The sequence below is a fragment of the Balaenoptera physalus genome, assembly GCF_965194825.1.
Source record: "Balaenoptera physalus genome assembly, chromosome: 1".
Taxonomy (NCBI): domain Eukaryota; kingdom Metazoa; phylum Chordata; class Mammalia; order Artiodactyla; family Balaenopteridae; genus Balaenoptera; species Balaenoptera physalus.
Window position 1 is genome coordinate 47991022 of NC_138882.1, and position 23587 is coordinate 48014608.

The 23587-nt window shown below is 36.2% G+C and overlaps 1 protein-coding gene and 1 pseudogene across 5 annotated transcripts in view; both read left to right on the forward strand.

Moving 5' to 3' along the window:
- Window positions 1-23587, forward strand: part of NMNAT2 (nicotinamide nucleotide adenylyltransferase 2) — a 210666-nt gene that overhangs the window by 3722 nt on the left and 183357 nt on the right. For all 4 annotated transcript variants that reach the window (XM_082473575.1, XM_082473573.1, XM_082473576.1 and 1 more), the window contains exon 3: window positions 454-537. The gene's annotated coding sequence lies outside the window, so the exon portion shown is untranslated. The remainder of the gene's footprint in view (window positions 1-453; window positions 538-23587) is intronic.
- LOC309666362 (large ribosomal subunit protein eL22 pseudogene) lies at window positions 8474-19331 on the forward strand (annotated as a pseudogene). The gene has a single exon. The product of its transcript is annotated as a large ribosomal subunit protein eL22 pseudogene (transcript).

The following is a 23587-nucleotide window of genomic DNA, read 5'->3' on the forward strand; positions in this document are numbered from 1 at the left end:
CAAATTTATTCTTATTCAGTGCTGAAAGATAGATTTCTTTATCCATCACACTGATTACAGAAAAGAACACAATATCAGGACATTGTGAGTCAGATTCCAGAAGGTTGAAACTTTTTAAAAACCTTTTATCACTAAAAGCAGCCTAATATAACCACATTTCTTCCCAAGTAAACGGAGTGGCCAGTTTTCAACCTGACACCAAGTACTTGCCGAGAAGCTACTCTTAATTAACATTGCTATCAAATTTACCCAAAGCTTTGGTAGCCTGATAATTAATACATAGTAAACCTGCTCACTTTTTATAATAATACACATCTCACCTGTTCCATGAAACCTTAACAAGCACTAATTTATTTTAATATTTAACCTACATATTCTGATTGTTTCCCAATCATGTGTACAATAGGTACTTAATGTGTTTCTATTTTGATGAGAATGCTTTGTCAATTGCAGTACTGAAGGACACAATGTATATGAAGCTGGCCCATGTTCTCTTCATTACTGCACCTCAGGTGTGGAGCTAAGTGATTCAATCAAGTAAGTAATTCATTCTCTTCAAATAGTGAGACAGATACAAATTGACATTAAACTCAGGTCTCCTGTTGCTCAAGATTTCTCAGACTAAGGGTCAGCAGCCTTTCTCAAACAGTTCACCAAGTGTAAATTTATTCATTCATTTTTAAGAAGGAGTCACTGAGCCTCCAGAACAGTCAGGAAGCATTGCAGTCCAAGATTTAAGAGAAGAAACTTCTGGTTTGGGAGACAGTGAGGTGACAGAGAATGGTAGTTAGAGCTAGCTAGCTCTCCTTCTCCACTCTCCTAATATTTACTAATGGAAATCTTATTAATCTTCAAGAATTTCTCTCAACTCCCAGTAAGAAAATACCTCTGGGAAAGAACCACACCTTAAAATCCTACCTACTAATTTAATGGATGCAGGCCATCTGGAGAAGACAAGAAGAAATGCCCATAGGGAAGACTGAAGAGTATTAAAAAAGAAAATTAAAACCTTAGCCTCTTACACTTTATATTGTCCAAAGGCCTTGGTGTACATGGATCTCTTTACTACTCCAAGCACAGTACTACTGAAACCATCTTGGGGTCCATAGTCTAAAATCAATGTATTTCATGTCAAAATCTGTTGTATTACCCAGAAGCTGCCATTTTTTTTCTTAAAACACCCCACTAAAAGAAAAAAAAAAATCTTTCCCTATTATATAGTCTCTACTTTCCTAATTTCTGGAGGGTAGACAACTATTTTCGAGCACAGAGAATGTGATATTGATATTGTCATAAATCTGCTCTTCTTCAAAACCATAGGAAACCACATGTGGGCACACATGCTCATACACACATGCATGCCTTCCTCCTTTCCCTGCCTTTATTATTTTACCACTTCTATTTTCAATTCAAGTTAAAATGTGATATAGATGAAAAGCAAAGAAACTCAGGACATACGTTTCAAGGCTTACTTGGGTACTTATATGTACCCAAGTACTGTTCTGCTTTGCTTAACTATCCTAGGGTCTTTTCTATTCACAGAAAAATTCTACATATTATAAACCTAGATAGTTTGTCCTGCATTTATAAAAATTCTTAATATCATTGGACTACTAGATATGAGAGCATATTCCAGAACAAATTAGTGAATTAATATATTCTTATAGTCTACATTTTAGCTATTTTAAGCTTAAAATTTTTTTTAATTCCTGGCTTGAATTTTCCATTGGCTTTCCATTGCCCTCAGAATAAAGTCCCCAATCCTTAGGGTGACCGATGTGATCTGGTCCTTGCCTGCCTCTTCTCTAACGTTTCCTGAAGTCAGCACTCTAGCCACAGTGACCTTCTCTCAGGTCCTTGAATGGGTGGTGTTCTTTTCTACTCAGAGCCTTTACACAAGCTGTTCCCTTATCTAGATAACTCTTCTTCCTTCTTATGCTTCAAGCCTAAACTTGAACTTCTCTGGAAAAATCTTCTCTGCCCCACCTCCCATCAAGCTAGGTTAGCTACACCTATTACATATTCCCATAGCACCCTGCCCATCTTCTTCACGGCATTTGTCATATTTGTAATTCTTTGTTCAGTGTCTGTTGCCTCCAGTTGGCTGTAAGCTCTGTAGTGCAAACACTGTACCTGTTTTGCTCACTACTGTATTATCACTCCCCTAGCAGGGTGCCTGATACAAGAGTGCTCAATAAATGTTTGTTGAATCAATTAATCTTGGGGAAAAAAGTAGAAATTTGGACCACGACTTTCATATAAATGCTTAAAATTTCTGACGACCTTCCTATGGAATATAGAGGTCATTACTAAGCAATAAGAAAAGAACTCTGGGCCTTCAACCCATCTGAGGAATCTATTATATTTAACATGATGAAAGTTTTAATTAAATGAAATTTACTTAGGCAATGAGTAAAGAGCACACATAAGATTATGGGTAACTCATCAATTATCTCACCGCAAAGTCTCATACTTCAATGTGGGAAAAAAGTCTTCAGTGTCCAAGTCACTTTTATTTAACCTTTATGTTTTCTAATTTGGGAATAGGGGAAGCAGTTAACTCTCTTATTATGTGGCAAAAGAAAAAACACTGCTGGGGAAGATGGCAAGAGAGAAGACAGATTATCAGCTAGGTTGGAAAATAGGATAGAAAAATTAGATTTAAAAATTCAGAAAGAAAATTGGATTAGAGTATAGAACGGAAAGCTCAGTGATCTTTGTGTTTCTCACCAGAAAAGTGTTTATAAATTCTGGCCTTATTATTGTTATTTTTTTCTCCTGTAATGGGATAGGGCTAAATAAATTTAATGTAAGTTTCTTAAAGAAAGGGCCATTTGCAATTTCAAAGTAAATGAGATATTTAAGTTATATTTCTGGAGGCAGGCATGTTCTCCAAGTTCAATTAGATAATGTGTATAACATACCTAGCTGAGCCAGGCACTTAGTAGGCAGTCAACAGGTGGTGCTGCCCTTGTTATGCATGTAAGGTAAATTAGAGCTTCACACACTCAACTTCACACTCTAATTAATGTAGATTAAACTTGTTTTTTTAAATAAAACACAGAATGTTGTAAAATTGCATTTGGAGAGAGAGAGGTACACAGCACGCTGCCTTAAAACTGTATGACTAGTTGTATCATGTGACCAAGTATAAACTGCCAAGAGAGAAAACAGCTTTCATCTACTTACAGAGAATGTCTCAGTTCACTAGGAGTTTTATACTTGGATGAGATGAGATCCAAGATCTGTCAAAACTGAAGAAGATAAGGAGGCTCATAAGGAGCGAAACCACCTGCTTATGCTTTCCCTGCCCTCTTTCAAACTGACGTCTCTGGCAGGCTCTCTGGCTCACTCTCTCTCATTGTCTTGCTCTCTCAACCACTGTCTGTAAGCTTTCCTTTATGGTCCCCAAGGTGATCCAATCCTTTGTCCAAGAGGACGTGCATGGTTTTAGTTCTTTAATAATGGCCCTATGGTAAACCTATAAGGCATGCCAACTATTGGGATGCCAACACTTCCAAAATGTAGGTGGCGGTGGCCTGGATATTACAGAAGGTAATTATTAGCTTGTAGAAAGCAAAGTTGAAAATTACTTTTCTGTAAGTATTTGTGGGACAGCTAAATTGTAGCATTAAAGCACAATAGGAATTTTAGGTAAAGAGTTTAGGGTCTATAAGGAATGTTCAAGTGATGATCAATTCCTATCTTTCTCTGCTCTTTCAAGACAAATCTAAATCTAAACTAATCCTTTACTTCTGGGAACCTTAATCTGGTTGTATCCTGATACTAAGGAGAAATCTTGATGAGTTATGGATCTTCTAGAATTTTAGTATTTATTTACTCACTTTTTCATTCACTCAATCATCAAGAATATATTGCGAATTTTCTATGTATTAGGTCACATGCTAGTCACTGGGGTGCAAATGGTGAACAATACAGTCTTGCTCTCAGGGTTTAAAGCTTAGAGGAGAATTAAGGGGCAGTTATACTATAGAGTGATAAAGCTGTTAGGGGTCTTTGGAACCATTCCACCTGGAGATCAAGTGAAGACATACAATCGGATAATCCACTTAAGTGCCCTGGTCAACTGCAAAGTCCTTTAGAATGACATTTTGCAGACTTAACTTTTTCAAATTCTATTTCCCAGCAGCAAAAGAAATACATATAGTTCAACCGCCAGAAAAGTGGTGGAAAACCATAGCTGAAAGTATTCTAGACTAAAATATGCCTGAAAGATACAAAGTATGTAACTCTATGTCATAGTTATATTTAAGTTAATATAACATATAAGTTATATACTGCAGTATATATAAAGTATAACTCTGACATAGAATTGCATAGAAAATGGGCAGAAATACAATATAATAACTAAGAGCAATTGTTTTTGTGAGGCAAATTATTTATGGGTGGCTTTTATTTCTTATGTTTTTCAACATCTCCCACCAACCAAAAAGCTAAGTAGATTTCACTGTTTTGGCGGTTGCTGTGGTTGTTGGGAATTTCATTGTTTGTCATTGTTTTTAAAGAATACCTGAACTATCTGCCAAGTTACAGAAGCCTGAGAGCAACACTGGAAACTGAATAGGAGACAGATTAAAAATAGATGTTAACAGCTTTTCACATACTGGTGCCTGAAAAGAAAGACTTCATTAGAGACAATTCCTATGGCGTTTCCTCTGGCTCACTCTAACACAATATCAGGTACTGATTCTTTTGTACAAAAGCTGATGAGAGTGATCATCTTTGAATACATCATTACTGACCTTCTTTGGCAACTTTGGATCTACTGGGAACCATCATAGCCTGAGAAGGATGAAATGCCCTAGATGGGTTTCACAAAAGAATCACTTTACGTAATAAAAGTCTAAAATCAAGCCTTTACTTAACCTTTTTGCCTTCTCTTACCTTTATAATTCTCTTCTCCTCGTCCCTTAACTTTAGGTCACACCTGACCCCTCCCAGTTGTATAACAACCTGCATTTCCTCCTTTCTCTGGAATGTGACCAGTCAGGAAACTCAACATTTGCTTTTTTTTTTTTTTTTTTTCCTATTTATGGGTGAGAAAGAAAAAGAGAGGCAGGAAAACTGAATTGAGAAAGAAGCAAGAGCAGGGAAAGAGAAAAAGAAAACTATGAAGTCTGGAGGAAGAGAAAGAAGAGATGCATGAGAAAAGAAGCACACTGCCTGGTGGTAGTAATAGTTGTTAGACATTTATCTATTAGAATCTACTTTACGTGAGAGACGCTAAGAAATGACTAGATCCCCAGTCTGAATTAAAAACAAGAAAGGGACTGGGCGACCTCTGAAATATACTTTCAGACTCAGTAATCTCTATCTGCTGAATAGGACATCCCTGGTTGTTGCTTCCTGGCAAGTTCGAGATGATTCCATTTAATGATCCAGTTCAAAAAGGCCGATATAGACCATGAGAAACTTTGTATTGCCATTTTAAAAGCTGATATTCTCCAAAACAAAATATGTCATTTGAATTTGACCCTTGGGTACCATGCGAGTGTTACCCTTCTCTTACCTCTTACCCATATGATAAGAGTGAAAACACCAATTTAAAACAAATCATTACAAAGCAGTGCAGTCCAGACAGCTGTTAAACTACTAGACACTCTGCAGAAAATCCTTTTTTACCCCTTAGGTGATTTTGAGATCACTAGAAACCTTCTAACTAAATCTAACAATTGTAAGTTTTTATTCTTTTAAACTTTCTGTTCTGTTGGGTAATACTAATATGTTTCCTTTACCAAAAATATTTTTACCTTGAATCCAATGACATTTTAATTTTTTTTATTCTACTACCTTAACCTCATCTTTAATTCATTATGCTGCTATCTCTCTAGTGGTATGTAATAAATACTTGGCTATAAATATGCCATAAATGGAAATATAATGGCAGGACTTGGTCATTTATTGGCTGTGAGAGATGGAGAGGAAGAAATCAAGGAGACTCCCAGGTTTCTGCTTGGGAAACTGGATGAAAATAGAAAGCATAAGAGAAGAAATAGTTTGGAGAGATGAATGGATGTGGAGATAATGATTTTGTTGTGGACATGTTGAACTGTAGTTGTCTGGAGTTGAGAGATCTTGAAGATCTGGAGAACTTGAGAGAAATTTGAGCTGGAGTTGTGAATTTGGGAGTCATCAGCATGTAGATGGTAACCAAAGATGATTGAGTGGTTTCAGAAAGCTTGCCTATAAAATGAGAAAGCTAGGAGAGGTTTTGTCTTAGGAAGAGGTGAGAGCCTTCAGCAGAAAGGATAGAACAATAAGAGATAAGAGAGGCTGAGTAATTAGGAATGTGGCTTCTGAGGAAATGGGAAGAGATAGACTTTCAGGACACAAAGGCAGAGATGGAAATCTCTTTTCCGGTAGAATAATAATGAGATGGTAAATTGTGGAGTTTCTCCCCCCTCCCCCATGTTTTCTTTTATCCCTTGCCCTTTAGGATTTTAAAACTTCGGGTTACAAAATCACATAGGCTCTGAAGAATTCAGGACAAAGACTGATGATTTAAGGGTAAGGCTTTCAGCACCAGAATATATTAAAAGTTCCTCAAATTGATGAACACAGAAAATCAGAGAGGAGAGAAAGAAACAAAGGGACTTTGTGCTCTGCCTCCCATCCTTCGCCAGAAGCCTGAGGAGATTTATAGAGATTCTTAATAGGTTTCTGGCATTTGAGAACAGAAGAAACCTCAATCCCCATTACTGAGTAAAGCCAAAGAAGGTAGCAAGACCACAGAGTTCCTCGCATCCAGAAAGGCAGAGGAAAATAGTCAAAATGGTATTGTGAGCTATGCTTTGAATTTCCACATCTTCTCCAAGAACTCCAATCACAAAAACTTTTTTTTTTTTTAATTAAGAGCCGTGTCTGGGTTCATTAACAAGATAATCATCTCTAGGTAACAGAAATGAAAAAGCAACACCACTAGGTTAGTAAAGCTAGAGCTGTGGCCCTGATGGTCTTCTGGGTCTGGAAGCAGGTAGAAGTTGGCTAGGAGTTTGAATTCCTCAGAGCATTGGGGATCAACAGCACCCCATACAGGGTGTGGCACATTAGCCAGGCTCACTGTGAAACTGGGATTTGGGAAAAGCTTCCAAATGATTTCCACCCTGACCTAGAGTTTAAAAAACAAAATAAATAAACAAACAAACAAAGCCCCTACCTATCTGTGGTAGTGGAAGGAAGAATAGAAATCAGTGCACACAGGACTTATGCCAGTCTGCTTTCCTGCCTAGAGGACAGATCTGTTATCTTCTCCAGTATCCCTGAGGGTCAGGAGTCCTGTGACACCTAGTTCTGGATTAGGGGGTCTCCGGATCTACGTGGAGGCTACACTAAAACAGCAAATGGAGTGGAATAGGTAGAAAGATAAAGCTACCATTTAAGATGAGCTGCAAATTACAATTCACACACAAGGCAAGTTAATGCTAAAAACATTAACCAACCTCTCAACTTAGTCTTGTTTAATTGATCTGTGAGTTTCTAATAAATTTATATTAAAACTTCCCAATATTATTGTTGATCTACTTTTTTTTTTCTTATAATTCGTTACTTTTTGTTTAATTGCATGGTTATACGGTTAGCTGGATAGAACTTCTTGGTGATTTTTAAATTTTTATCATTTTTAATATAATTTAAATCATTATGTAATGTATTTTTATCCTTATCAATACTTGCTTTAAACAGTTATTTTATCTGATATTCGTATTCTACTATAACTTTTTTTTTGGTTAGCATTTGCTTGCTATAACTTTTTACTTTATTTTCAACCTTTCTATGCTATTTTATTATTGGTGCATCTTTTGTAAACATCAGGTAGCTGGGTTTTCTTTTTTTATTCCTGACAGTCTCTGTTGTTTAACTGGAAAGTTCAATTCATATGAGTATGATCTATTTAAAAGTACCTCTACCATCTCTACCATTTACTTTTGATTTTCTGTTTACAATGCTTTCTCCTTGTTTTATTCGTTTGCTTACCTTAACTGCTTTTGTTGAATTGATAACTTTTCAAATTCTCTTACTTTTACCTCTGCTAATTTGGAAACTATAGATTATATTTTGCCTATGCTATAAGCAGCTACTCTTAAATTTTTAAATGTATACTTAACTATTTATTTTCCTAACAATTTATAGTTTTTAAAATACAACTATCCTTCTGCCCCAACAAGGCTGTGTTTTAGCTACCAAATGTATTGAGCAGTTATTGCTCTCTAGAATTTTAGTTCCATATTTATTAGAATATAACATAAAAGTTACTATACAATCAATGTATAATTAGATTTATCAATCTAATTTATCAATTTTTGTGTTTACCACTTGTTTCTTTAATACCACATTTTCATTGTGAACTCACTTTTCTTTTTGCTGCAATACATCATTTAGTAATTCATTCAATAAAAATTTATGGTTGGTAAACTCAGTTTTGAAAGAAAAGTTTTCTATTTCACCATTATTCTTGAATTATAGCTTAGCCAGGTATAGAAATCTATGTTGCCAGTTATTTTCCCCTCAGTGCTTTGGAATTATTACCATGTTGACCTCTGGTATCCTTTGTTGGTGATGAGAATTCTGTTGTCTTAATTATCATTCTTTTATGGGTAATCTATGTTTTCTCTTTGGTGGCGTTTGAAATTTTCTCTTTATTCTCAATGTTAGGCATCTTCACTACAGTGCATCTGGATATGAATTTCTTTTCTTTTTTTATTTTTTTTTTGTACTTAATAACTGCTTTTATTTCAAAAACTTTAGAAAATTCTTAGTATCATCTCTCCAAATATGACTTCCACCATACCGTTTATTCTCTTCCTAAAACTACTAATTAGGTGCATCCTTCGTGTATTCTATGTATTGCTATGTAACAAACCACTCCAAAACATAGTGGCATGAAACAATAACCATTTTATTAATCTCCAAGGTTCTGTATGATAGGAATTTGGATAGGTACTTCAAGGATAGCTTGACTCTGCTTCATGATGTCCAGGGTGTCAAATGAGAAGACTTGAACAGCTGGTGGTCACTTGAATGGCTGTTTTTTTTTTTTTCATTCACATGTCTAGGCTACAGTGACAAAGGCAGGACTCTACTGGACCTATAGACTGGAGTACCCACACATGACTTCTCCATGTGCTTTGGGTTTCCTCACACTGTAGTGGCCTCATGGTAATCATACTATTTACATGGCAGCTCAGGGCTCCAATAGTGACTATTCCAGAAAACAAGGCAAAAGCTACATAGACTTTTACTATCTGGGCTCAAAAATCACATAGTATCACTTCCACCTTACTTAGTCAAACCTGCCCAGATTGGGGAGTGCAGGAGCTAGACCCATCTCTTAATAGAAGGAGTATCAAAGAATCTGTGGCTGTAATTTTAAACTGCCACAATATAGTTTAAAAATACATGCTCTAACAGGGAACTATATTCAATATCCTGTGATAAACCATAATGGAAAAGGATATAAAAAAATAATGTCTGTCTTTGTATAACTGAGTCACTTTGCACTACAGCAGAGATTGGCACAGCATTGTAAATCAACTATACTGCAATTTTAAAAAAATAATAATAAAATATATGCTATATTCTACATGAATTCCTTAGATTAATCTTCTAATTCAATAATTCTTGATAAATTGGGAGAGGGTAATCCCTTCACAATGTGTGTGTATATCAAATCATCACAATGTACACTTTAAATGTCATATGATTTTTGTCAGTTAAACCTCTAACAAAGCTGAAATAATTTATTCTCTGACTGTAATGAGTTTAGAGTTTATCTCATTGAATATTTTTATCACAATGTCTGTTTTTCTATTTAGTTATTTTTGATTTTCATCTTTCCTTAATTCATATCTTCTTGTTTCTTAAGCTTTCATATTTCTTTTTAGGTATTTTATTTTTTAACTCTTTGAATGCATTTATTGTAAAGTCATTTTAAGATTACTTGCCAATATGGACTTCTATTCCAGTGGGAATGGATCATCTTCAGGGAACAGAGATTTCTATAATATTTTTTAAATTGAAATGTAGTTGATTTACAATGTTATATTAGTTTCAGGTGTACAGCAAAGTGATTCAGTTTTATATATATAAATATGTATTCTTTCTCAGATTCTTTTCCATTATAGGTTGTTACAAGATACTGAATATAGTTTCCTGTGCTATACAGTAGGACCTTGTTGTTTATCTATTTTATATATAGTAATGTATATCTGTTAATCCCAAGCTCCTAATTTATTCCTCCTCCGCTTTCCCCTTTGGGAACCATAAGTTTGTTTTCTATGTCTGTGAGTCTATTCCTGTTTTGTAAATAAGTTAATTTGTATCATTTTTTTAGATTTCACATATAAGTGATAGCATATGATATTTGTCTTTCTCTGTCTGACTTACTTTATTTAGTATGATAATCTCTAGGTCCATCCATGTTGTTACAAATGGCAACACTTTATTCTTTTTTATGGCTGAGTAATATTCCATTGTATATATGTACCACATCTTCTTTATCTATTCATCTGTCCATGGACATTTAGGTTGCTTCCATGTCTTGGCTATTGTAAATAATGCTGCTATGAACATTGGGGTGCATGTATCTTTTCTAATGAGAGGTTTTGTCTTTGCTGGATATATGTCCAGAAGAGGATCATTTAATAACTATGTTTTTAGTTTTTTAAGGAACCTCCATACTGTTCTCCTTAGTGGCTGCACCAATTTACATTCCCACCAACAGTGTAGGAGGGTTCCCTTTTCTCCATACCCTCTCCAGCATTTATTATTTGTAGACTTTTTGATGATGGCCATTCTGACCAGTGTTAGGTGATACCTCATTGTAGTTTTGATTTGTATTTCTCTAATCATTAGTGATATTGAACATCTTTTTATGTGCCCATTGGCCATCTGTATATCTTCTTTGGAGAATATATTATATACCCACATATATAAAAACCCTCCACTTAACAGATAGAGAATTCACATTCTTCTCAAACACACATCAAACATTTATAAAATCTGACCAGATATTTTAATGAATCACTATAGTACAGACCACATTCTGTGATCAGAATTTAGTTAAATTAGAAATTCTCATATGTTTGAATACTTAAAAGCACATTCCTAAATAATTCATGATTTAAATAAAAAATTACACACCATTTAGAAAAGAAAAACAAAGAAAATACATGATAGAACTTGGATAATGCAGATAAAGCAGTCATTTGAAAGAAAGTTATGACATTAAATGCATTTATCCAAAATTATTTCAAGTGAATAAACTAAGCATTCACTTCAAGGACCTGGGAAATGAATAGAGTCAACCTCCCCAAAATATCATTGATCAATGAATCCAAAAACTGGTTCTCTGAGAAGACCAATAAAACAAATTTCTAGCAAGCCACAGTGAGAAGAAGATAACACAAATGATATTGGAAATTCACCCCTGCACCTGGCGATTTGGGACCCATGGAGTGGGGACCAGGCAGTATAACTCCATTGGGGCTGCATTTGCCTGCACATCCTCACCAAGCCGTTCAGCCCCACGAGTGTCCAGCCTTAGGACCCATCCAGCTGTGGGGCTAGATGATGTGACTCCAGGTTATGTCACCACCCCAGAACAAATTTTGTAAGAATTTCTCTCTCGAGTTCACCCAACTCCTTTTCTGCCTTCGCTGCCGCCATGGCGCCTGTGAAAAAGCTTGTGGTGAAGGGGGGCATAAAAAAGAAGCAGGTCCTGAAGTTTACTCTTGACTGCACCCATCCTATAGAAGATGGAATCATGGATGCTGCCAATTTTGAACAGTTTCTTCAGGAAAGAATCAAAGGTGAATGGAAAAGCTGGGAATCTCGGAGGAGGTGTTATAACAATCGAAAGAAGCAAAAGCAAGATCACTGTAACTTCCGAGGTGCCTTTTTCCAAAAGGTATTTGAAATATCTCACCAAAAAATATTTGAAGAAGAATAATCTCCGTGATTGGTTATGCGTAGTTGCTAACAGCAAAGAAAGTTACGAATTACCTTACTTCCAGATTAATCAAGATGAAGAAGAGGAGAAAGATGAGGATTGAAACTCAGTTATCTGGAGTATTTTGTATGAATTCTTAAATAAAATTTAGGAAACAAACAAAAAGAATTTCTCTCTTTTTTTTTGTAATTTATCTTTATTTTTATAATGGAATATAGCTGATTTTCAATGCTGTGTTTCTGCTGTACATCCACTTGATTCACTTACAGAGAGACATCAATAAATTCTTTTTCAGATTCTTAAAAAAAAAAGAAATTCAAAGGGGGACATAATTAGAGATACAGTAGAGATTAAGAATATCATTGCTTATACTTTACAATTTATAATATTGAGTGGCTTTTTGTCAATAAATTGAAAACTGAGATAGAACTTACAATTTACCAGAAAAATACAAATTAAAAAGTTGACTTAAGAAGAAATAGAAAATCTAAATAAATCAGTCATCAACAAAATAGATCAATAGTCCACAGTCTCTCAAACCCTTCCCCCATCCCTTGCCAAAGAAACCATGCCAGGTGGTTTTACAGGTAAGTTTTACCAAATTTAATGGAACAGACAATCCCATATTATATAATTATTCCCAACAATAGAAGTAAAGACAACCCAGCTTATTTTATGAAGTCACTATGATACTGATACCAAAATAGAAGAATTCTACAGGCAAAGAAAATTATAGATGAATCTCATTTTTTTGAACACTGATATGAAAATTATATAAAGTAATTAGGAAATCAAATCCAGCAGCGTATACAAAAAAAAAAAAAATACATCAAGCACAAATAAAGTTTACCTCAAATATAAAGGTGCTACGAAAATTTAAAATGCATCTGTAATCTACCTTGTTATCAGATTAAGGAAAAGGCCCATATGCTCATCTCAGTAGATACAAAAAAAGCATTAAAATGTCAAGAACTATAATTTAAAAACAAAATCTCTTAGCTAACAAAGACTATTAACTTGATGTGGGTATATACCAAGAGTCTATAACGAACATCATATATAATTATGAGACTGTAAAAGCAATCCCATTAAAGTCAAGAACATGACATACCTGCTATAACCTCTATAATTAAACATTTTACTACCAGTTCTAGTCCTTGTATTTAAGAGGGAAAAAAAGGTATGCAATCATTAACAAGGAACAGAACAAAATATTTTCAGACAACATCATTTTTTAAACTAGAATCTCCAAGAGGCTCTTCAAGAAAAAAAAAAAAAAATTAGACTAAGTGTTCAGCAATGTTGCTAAATCACAATCAATGTGAAAAATCAATAGCAATCCTATATACCTAAGTAATAGGAAATCCATACACCTATGTAGTGGTGGGGGGGCGGGTGTTAAACATCCCATTTACAATTACAGTAGAAACAATAAGATGCCCAGGAATAAATCTTACAAAAATGTGCAAGACCTTTATGGCTAAAATACCAAAGGGGGAATAAAAGATTTTAATAAAAATTATGTAATACTAAATTCACAGAAAAATCAATACCACAAGTATTATGATACTCCACAATTAAGTGCAATTTCAATCAAAATCCCAACAAAACTTTTTTTGTGGTATTTGACAAACTAATTCTAAAGTTAATTATAAAGAGAAAAGGTCTAAGAAGAGCCAAGACACTTCTAAAAAACCAAGGAAGTGTGATTTATTCCCCAGATAGGAAGATTCCTCATAGAGCTATAGTAATTAGATGGTGCAGTGTTTTAAAATGAAGGAGAGCACTGAAGTAGACACAAGTGTGTATGGGACCTTGGCATGTGATAAAGGAAGCATTATAGACCTAGTGAATTTGGGGGCTACTGACTTTCTGTACTGAAAGAAATGAAATTAGATCACTATCTCATACCTTATGCCAGCAGTTCTGAAAATTTTTTGGTCTCAGAACTCATTGACACTCTTAAAAATTATTGAAGATCCCTCAGAGTTTTTGTTTATATGGGTTGTATCTGTCGATATTTACCAAATGCTACGTTCTGAATGTTTGTGTCCACCCAAAATTCATGTGCTGAAATCCTAAAGTCCCCTATATATAAACGAGTTCCTTTCCAAGAGCACGTTCATAAGTCCAATTTGTTCTTAAGTCCAACAAAGTTAGCCTACGTACCCAACTAACACAATCGGCTATATAGTACTGCACTGTAATAGGTTTCTAATACTTTTCACACAGATAATACATTAAAAAAAACAAAAAATAAAACATTTTTAATCTTATAGTACAGTACCTTGAAAAGTATAGTAGCACCATACAACAGCTGGCATACAGGGGCTGGCATCAGGTGAACAGGCAAGAAGAGTTACTGACTGGAGAAGGGAGAGGTGGTGGGAGATGGTAGAGCTGAAGGATCGTCAGCAGTAGGAGATGGAGGGACTTCCCTGGTGGCGCAGTGGTTAACACTCTGAGCTCCCATTGCAGGGGGCCCGGGTTCCATCCCTGGTCAGGGAACTAGATCCCACATGCATGCCACAACTAAGAGTTTGCATGCCACAACTAAGGAGCCCACCTGCCACAGCTGAGACCCAGAGCAACCAAATAAATAAATATTCAAAAAACAAAAAAAAATAGGAGACAGAGGGCAAGCTGCAATTTCACTCATGCCTGACATTGATGGAATGCACGTTCACATCTTTGAAAGTTCACAGCTTGAAGGTTTGTATGTAGGGGACTTACTGAATAGCACTTTCCTCTATGTGAAAATACAATGAGAAGCCTGTGACCAGAAAGAGGTTCCCTCAACCAACCATGCTGGCACCCTAAACCTCAGATTTCCAGCCTCCAGAACTGTGAGCAATAAATTTCTGCTCTTTATGAGCTACCCAGTCTGGGGTATTTTGTTATAGCAGCCTGAACCAACTAAGACACTATATTGAAAATTAAAAGTAAGAAATGTATAAAACACATGAACAGATAAGCACACATTCCATTAGCCATCAGAGTGATGACATCATCACATGTCATGTACCCTCTGGAAAATTCTGCTGCTCATGAGAGAATGAGAGTGAAAAAAAGCAAATAATGTCTTAGTATTATTACAAAAATTGTTTTGGTCTTGCAAATCTGAAAACATCGTGGGGACCCCCGGTATCCCCATACTACAGTTTGAGAACCACTGCTGTAAACTAAACTCCAGATGTATTAAGGGTCTAAACCTGGGACAAAATAAAAACTTTATAACTATTAGAAGAAATTATAGGTGCACACATTAGGGCCACAGGGGAAGGAAGGATTATTTAAACAGTACATCAAAAGCACAAATTATAATAAAGGAAAAGCCTAATAAATTTGAATACTCCAAATTTAGTACCTCTGTTTGATAAAGTATCTCACACAGTATTAAAAGGAAAGCCACGGTCTGGGAGAAGATAGTTGTAACATATTTATCAAACAAAGGATTAATATTCAGACAATATAAATTACTTTTATAAATAAGAGAGAGACAAACAACCTGACAGAAAAATAGGTAAAAGAACATATGCCCAACCTCCCTAGTAATCAGAGAAATATAAAGCATCCATCAGATTGGGAAATATTTCTAAAACTCACAATACCAAGTGTTGACTATTATATGGAAGCGAGAAATCTTACCTACTGCTGGTGGAAGTGTAAATTGGTACAACCACTTAGAAGAGCAGTTTAGAAATGCCTTGTCCGGTTGAAAATGCACACGTTCTATGATCCAGAAACTCCACCTCTAGATACATAATTTAAAACAAATGTTGAAAAATGCATGAGGATACATTGATTCATTGATTGAATAAATGTTTATCAAGTTCCTACCTGAACCAAGCATCATAGTAGGCTTTGGGAATAAAAAAGTGAACAAAGACTGCTCTCATGAAACTAAGTGAAACAGACTTATGGAGATATATAGATTAGATATAGATAAATAGATATTTATAAGCATTAAAAGAAATTATTATTAGAAGAAGAGTCTATGTACCAGTTCAAGGAGGGTCCAGTACCTTGAAACAAGGTTTAGCAGGGTAAAGGGATGGGGGCTGGAGGTGCTATTTTAGGTGGGATGAATCGGGAAGGCCTTCCTGAGAAGGTAAATTTTAGGAGAGACTTAGAGAAATGAGGGAGAAAGATCTATGTTTAAGTTCTGAAGAAAGTACATTTCAGGCAAGAAAGCATGGCAAACACAAATGCTCTGAAGCAGAAATGAGCTTGGAACATTGGAAGAAAGAAAGAAAGCCCATAAGGTAAAGTGGAATTAGCACATGGGGTAGGATAGAAAACTATTGCAGTAGTAGGAGAGAGACATTGGTGGCTTGGACTTGTTTAAAAGTGTTGAAAAGTGATTGGATTCAGGATACAGAACAGACAACTTGGTGATGGGGATTTGAGGTGTGAGGGAAAAGTTTCAAGGCTGACTGAGGTTTTTGGCCGACGTGCCTGGTGAAGCCATTTACTAAGATAGAGATAATTAAGGAGTAGCAGAAGGTGAAAAGGGGCAGGAAAGGATAGTCACTACAATTTCGTTGGTATTAATAAAACACTGGAAATACCCCCAAGAATGAATGTGTAGGGTACTGACAAAGTATGGTATATTGATTTGATGAAATACTATACAGAAGTTAAAATAACTAGTATCAATACATGGATGAATCTTGAAAATACTCTGCAACATCAAATTGCAGCATATTATATTCACTATGATACTATTTGTAAACTTTTAAAAAACAGATACCAGATATTGGTTTCGGCTACAAATATATAAAACAAAAGCATAACAACATGGACTAGATTTGTACCAAATTCATGTTATTGGTTGTCTCTAGGGAATGAGGGAGAGAAGGGAGTGAAGCTGTGAAGGGCACCTAGGGGACTTCACCTTTACTGTGCTGAAGGAAAATATGAAAGAGTAACATTTGTTCATTTTGGGTAATAAGTACATGGATGGTTTATATTATCGAATGTACTTTTGAAAATGTGTTTTCATGAAAAAAGGGCAAAGAAAGACTGAACAGTGTCTAGGAAGATGGGCCCAAGCCAGTCCCATGCTTCAGTGGAATGACTTCAAGAGCACCTAAAGGCCTGAATGAGTTGACAACCCAGCAGCACCCAGCATGGGTTGATAGATGGCTTATGATGGTGATCTACTGGCTGCCAGTGCTAATAGACAGTGGCTGCATTCTACATGGCGTGGGTCCCAAACCAGGTCCACACCCAACCCCTGCCCACAGCATAAATGCAATACCCAAACTGAAATTTAAATACAACCCAGAGAAAGGGAGAAAATTGGTTAAGGTTATATTTCTGCCAACGTCAGTATGGACATTGAGTTTATGCTGCATTTTTTTTTTAATTTATTTATTTATTTTTGGCTGTGTTGGGTCTTCGTTTCTGTGCGAGGGCTTTCTCTAGTTGCGTCAAGCGGGGGCCACTCTTCATCGCGGTGCGCGGGCCTCTCACTATCGCGGCCTCTCTTGTTGCGGAGCACAGGCTCCAGACGCACAGGCTCAGTAGTTGTGGCTCACGGGCCTAGTTGCTCCGTGGCATGTGGGATCTTCCCAGACCAGGGCTCGAACCCGTGTCCCCTGCATTGGCAGGCAGACTCTCAACCACTGTGCCACCAGGGAAGCCCTATGCTGCATTTTTATGTTAGAAAAGAAGAAAGCAGCACGAGGAACTCTACTCAATTCTCTATAATGGCCTATATGGGAAAAGAATCTAAAGAGAAGTGGATATATGTATATGCATAACTGATTCACTTTGCTCTACACCTGAAACTAACACAACATTGTAAATCAACTATACTCCAATAAAAATAAAAAATAAAAAATAAAAAGAAGAAGAAAGCAAGGATGAATAGTGATGTAGATAAATTTCTCATTGGGAAGAAGACTGGGTTGTCTTGGGTTGGGAAGGAAGAGGCAGGGGGAAGTGGCCTGATAAACTGAGAGAATATGTGTGGCAAGAATAATGAAATGAACTAGCAGGAAGCCCAGGAGCTGTGGTTCTGGTGAGAGGTGTGAATTTACAATTAGCGATGCTGAATGGCTCCAACTGGCTGTGACCACGGGACTAGGAGGGTGAAGGTGGGGACAGCTCCTTTTCTCCTGATTTATATTTGGTGATCTATAAAAGAAATGTTTTCTCTTTATTTTACAAACTGTAATTGTGAATGCTGGTAATTAAAGTATTCTGTTCAATGTTTAATACTTCATATATCTGCAGAATTACAGAAATCATGAAGCTAGAAAACCCTAGAGAGGTTATAGTCTTCCCCCTACTTCCAGAGTGTCAAGGCCAGAATTAATGTACATGTAAGGACCTCTTGGTATAAAGAGTCTTTAACTTTTTGAGGTAACCTACTTAAATCTCAATCACTTTTGATTTAAGTTCAACTTATTATTTTAATCCAATACCTCTCTACTTAGGGACAAGTTCTTGAGTTCAGTAAGATGAGGAGGGAATTCCCTGGCGGTCCAGTGGTTAGAACTCCGTGCTTCCACTGCAGGCACGGGTTCGATCCCTGGTTGGGGAACTAAGATCACACAAGCTGCACGGGTGTGGTCAAAAAAAAAAAAAAAAAAGTAAGATGAGGAATTCTGTCTCATATTACAAATGGAAAAGATAGATAAATGCCCTTTACACTTATCCTAAGTTGTCACTTCCCTAACTATCTTTGGTTCTCAGGTTTAAAAATATACACAATTTTTCCCAATCAAATTGTCAAAGATCAAAACATTTGATAAAATACTGATTTAATAGAGATGTAAGGAAGTAGCCACTCATACAGAGTTGGTGAGTGTATAAGGGATAGAGAACAATTGGGAAATATCTTTCAAAAGTAAAAATGTGCATACCCATGGACACAAATTCCATTCTAGGTGTTTATTCAGTGAGTCTACTAATGCAATATAGTTAATAATATGAAAGATTGGCAACAATATATCCCTCAATAGAATGATGAAATAAAATAACACAGGCATTCAGTGAACACCACACAGCTGTTAAAATAACCAAGGCACTAGCTCTCCATATATTAATATGGAAGGATATTTAAGATATATTGATAAGTGAGAAAAATCAAGGTAGAAAGCAGTATGTATATTATGCTAGCATCTGTGTGGAAAAGAAAGTATGTGTATGTTTGTAAACACACAGAATATCCATGGGAGGATATTTAAGAAACTGGTAGTAATTGTTGCCTCTGGAGAGGAAAACAGGATCACTGAGGGGCAGAGGAAGGAGAGAAACATCCTTTTAATGGTATGCTGTTTTGTGTCCTTTGCATTTTGTATCATGTGAGTATGTTATCTATTTACAAATAAACAAAAAATTAAAAACAAAAAAATCCACAGCCATGCAGATAGTCATTTATTTATTTATTAAATGTAAATAGATACTCCCTTACACTGAATGTTATTCATAAAACACTGCACCAGCAATTCTTGGGCTATTGAAAAGAAATATACCACACAGTCAAGCATGGCTTTTTCAAATAGAGCATCATTCTGCAAATTAATTTCCCTTCATGTAAAGACAAGAGGTGACTTCTTAAGTGGTACAATCTGTGGATCATTAAAGAGCCATCTAACCCCAAACATTTTCTATTGTTAACTTCCTCCAGTTCTGGAAACCCCTACCGTGAACTTTCTTTTTTGGGATAAAGGCATTGCATTTTCAGCAAGCCCTTTTTATGTTGCAAATGAATAACATGGTAACGTTAGGGTGGATTTATTCATAGTAGTCCCCTAGCAGAAAGCAGTTCCTGAGGAATGAGGTTGGTTTTGGTGGGAGGGAGTTAAAAAACAAAACAAAACAAAACAAAACTCTGATGCATGCAACTCTGCAAAGGAAAGTTTATATCCTAGAGATTTGCCAAATGATAGTTCCTGGGTAGTAACAGGCATTATAAAGGCACTGAGCGTTTAGGAGAAATGGAGAAAGCATGCATCTGTGTAGAGAGTGCAAATATAAACCCCACCCAGTTTTCATGAAGCAAGTATTGTAGCGTGAAGCCCTACACTGAAACTACAGGAAGATCAAAAGTCACAGTAATTGGGTATAGCTTGACAAATGCCTGTGTTCCTCAGTATGGGTTTTTTTTTTAGGTATAAGAGTAATATAACCTGTTATAAAATGGTTTCATACACATAATCTACCCCAGTATTAAACAATATGTATTCTGAATAATAGTAGCCTCTTTGGATGTTAATAGATGTTACTAAATAATGTATTCTATCACCAAATAAGTTTGGGCAACAATAGTTTAACAGAAGTTTTTTTCTTGGTGAGACATCACAGACCCTATAACATGCAAGTATGTATTTCCCAAAGGGAAAAAAATACGCAGTGTGTCCAAAATTAGCTTCCCACAGATCCTTAAAAAAAAACAAAAAAACCACAGCACATCTTATGAACTAATGTTATGCAGGACAGTGGGGAATAGTTGATCCTTCCTATTCCTGCCCTGGCCTCCCATTTCTATCCTGATGATCTCTTCCATCTTGTTTTACCTTACCCTCCCCTGAATTCATTACATATGCTCCATTATGATGTCTATACTTAGAAAATGTTGATGACATCAAAAGTGATGATGACCTCCGTGCAAAGTCTTCCTTACCACTTACTGCCATATTCCTATACATGGGTACAGTAGGAGTCTCTGCATTTTCTGACCAGTCACAATGTGTAACAAGACTCAGAGAGATCAGTGTCAGACTGGAGCAAGCCTGAATGTGACACCTCATTGTCAGTGAGGCCTGTTCTTTAGGTGTCACGGTGCTCTCTGTAGTCTGGTCTTGCCTTCTCTTAGTCCTCAAAGACTGGACTAAGAGAAAGCAAAATTTGTCTTTGGCCTTAGGCCTCCCTAAAGCAGTCATAATGCCTTTTTCCACTCCTCCATGTTTGATCATCTAAATTCCGAAATTCTTAAAGGCTAAAATTAAATTTCTTTAGAGTTAAAAACTCCAGACCATAGAATGCCACCCATCTCTGGCCACTACAAATGTGACATGACTTGGGAGTGGGATAGCTCTGGCCAACATATTTTCCAAGGGTAAAAGATAGCAGTAGTGGTGGCACTGCTGGTCTTTTTCCTCAAGAGAATCTGATTATATATATGTAAAATCAGAATAGGGCTTACTCCAGCCCTTAGTGTCCATCTGAACATTTTATCTCATTCAGAAGAATTACGAATCCATCTCTAAAGAGCTTTGAAAAATAATCTGTCTTCACTGAAGTCTTGAAGAGGTAGCAAAGTGGTGAATCATATAACATAACAAACGACAGAACTTTAAAATCCTCCTTTTCTGTTTGTTTCCCCCAAAACACCCACATCACAGAGGAAGTGCTGTCAAAATGCCCCTTTTCAGCTTTTCAGTCACTCCCCTTATCTCTCACTTGTCTACTTTCTCTTTCCACTTCCTCTTCCTTCCACATGTTTTCCACTGCAAGTAATTTCTTACCTTTTAAAAAATTAACATAAATCACTTTAGCTTCTCCTCCAGCTATTTTTTCTAGCTCTTATCACCCTTTCTTCCTCTGCCTCCCCTCACTTAGCCCATTAATTCAACTTGGAAGCTGGGGGAGAACAGAAGGAGAGAGAAGGTAGTTCTTACATGTTACACTTTTCTTCTCTTATATACATATACACATAACATATTATATGTTATGATACATATTTAATATGTTATATGTATTATATAATATATAACATATACAATATGACATAATATACAACATATATATTATACATATAACATATATGTTATATATAATATATAACATATATAATATATATAACATATGTTATGTATATATTTTTTAATATATAATATGTGGAATGTCCAGCAGAGCCTCATTATAACACACTTCGCCATCTGTCCTGTAAGACTGCTAACTTAATGTACCAATCAGGTATTTTCTGATACTCCAGTAACTAATTCTCTTTTCAAAGTTCATGCCCTTTACTCAATTTCACAGTATAGTAAATGGCGTTTTAAGGAGTCTTTCCAAAGATTGTGTAATTAAGCTGAGTGTGATTAAAACAAATGGACAAAATATCCAGGTATTGGCCATTTATATAAATAAAGCCAGCCATCTATCTGTCTTGCTCTGGTCTCACGTGGGAAGACCCTCTGATGTTTTACTTGTGCTCAGCAAGATAAGGAAAGCACTAAGTAGGAACTAGGTCAGCTGCCTTCCACTGCCTATCAGTCATCAAAGCAAATTTCTTAGGCTTAGAAGTTTCGTGTCTTTTAAATGGATTCTGTGTTCTCTTTTCTTCTATACAAACCAGAAAGGTATTTGTAAAACATCCCACTGTCAAGCAAGTTTATACATCATAATGTATGTGTGTGTGTGTGTGTGTGTGTGTGTGTGTGTGTGTGTGTGTGTGTGTGTAGGCTTGTGTGATTATTCTCAACTTATTTTTTGGCTTGCATATCTAATTATTTACTGAAAGAATGTTTCATATGTAAACTATGCAAAAACACATATCTAGGCTGAGTATAAGATTTTAGAATCAAAATTAAGAACTTCTTCAGAGAGAAACAAAACTTGAAAAAGAATAGAAAATGTTAGAATATACTTCCTCATCTTCCTGCTGCTTGATCTTGGTCAGAGTGAAATCAGGATTCAGTGGTGAGGACCACATCCTGTTGCCATGGGAATGATTGTACTGTCGCAAATTTAGTACTATGACTTCACGGTGAAAAGGAACAGATGGTCTGGAAGAGAATGAAGGCCTAGGGTTAGCAAAATTGTTTGGGGAATAAGCCATCTTAGATCCCTTTTGGAAGTAGGTAGGAGCATAAATAATAAGCAAAAACTACTTCACTGTAGTTTTACAAAAGCCACTGAGCAAGAAAGAGCTTAGCCAGGTAAAACTACAAAGTTCATTTCCAATGGGAGAAAAAAATATTTTAATGTAGAATGAAGCACAGGTAAAACTACAATACAGCTTACAGTATTCCAAAGCTGCCTCTTCACCCTTCGCCAGCCTCTCCTTGACCACTGTTGAAGTTAGTAATATCTAGAACCCTTAGGGCCAGCAGCAAGGCCCATGTTGGCCACATTTTTTTACACCATCCCATTTTTAGGTATTTCTGGCTTCAGTGTTGGTTTGATTCTGGCATCCCGAGCCGTACATTTCCAAACAGCGTCAAGAACACAGGCTTAGATAGCTGGGCTCGTAGGGTTGAGGCCAGCTGTAGGGGTGTATGTAGCCAGCTTATCTTACCCCTGAGTGGTCACGGGTCCAGACCTAATCTCCAGCCATGCTGGCACTCTGGAAAATAGTCTCCACTAAAATCATTCATCCTTAGAAATACACTTTTTATTTGGAGTAAAGGCAACAAGAGAGATTTCCCATCACTATCAACCTCTGGGAATGATTACCAAGTAAATTAACCAAGAGATGCTAACATCAGTTAGCAACTAGTATGCGCCAGCCTAAGTGCTTAAAAATTCTTTTGCTGCTGTTTTGAAATAACTTTAGATTTACAGAAGAGTTGCAAATATAGTTGGAGAGCTCATGAATATCCTTCGTCTAGCTTCCCCTAACATGAACATGTTTTATAACCGTAGTACAATGACTGACGCTGT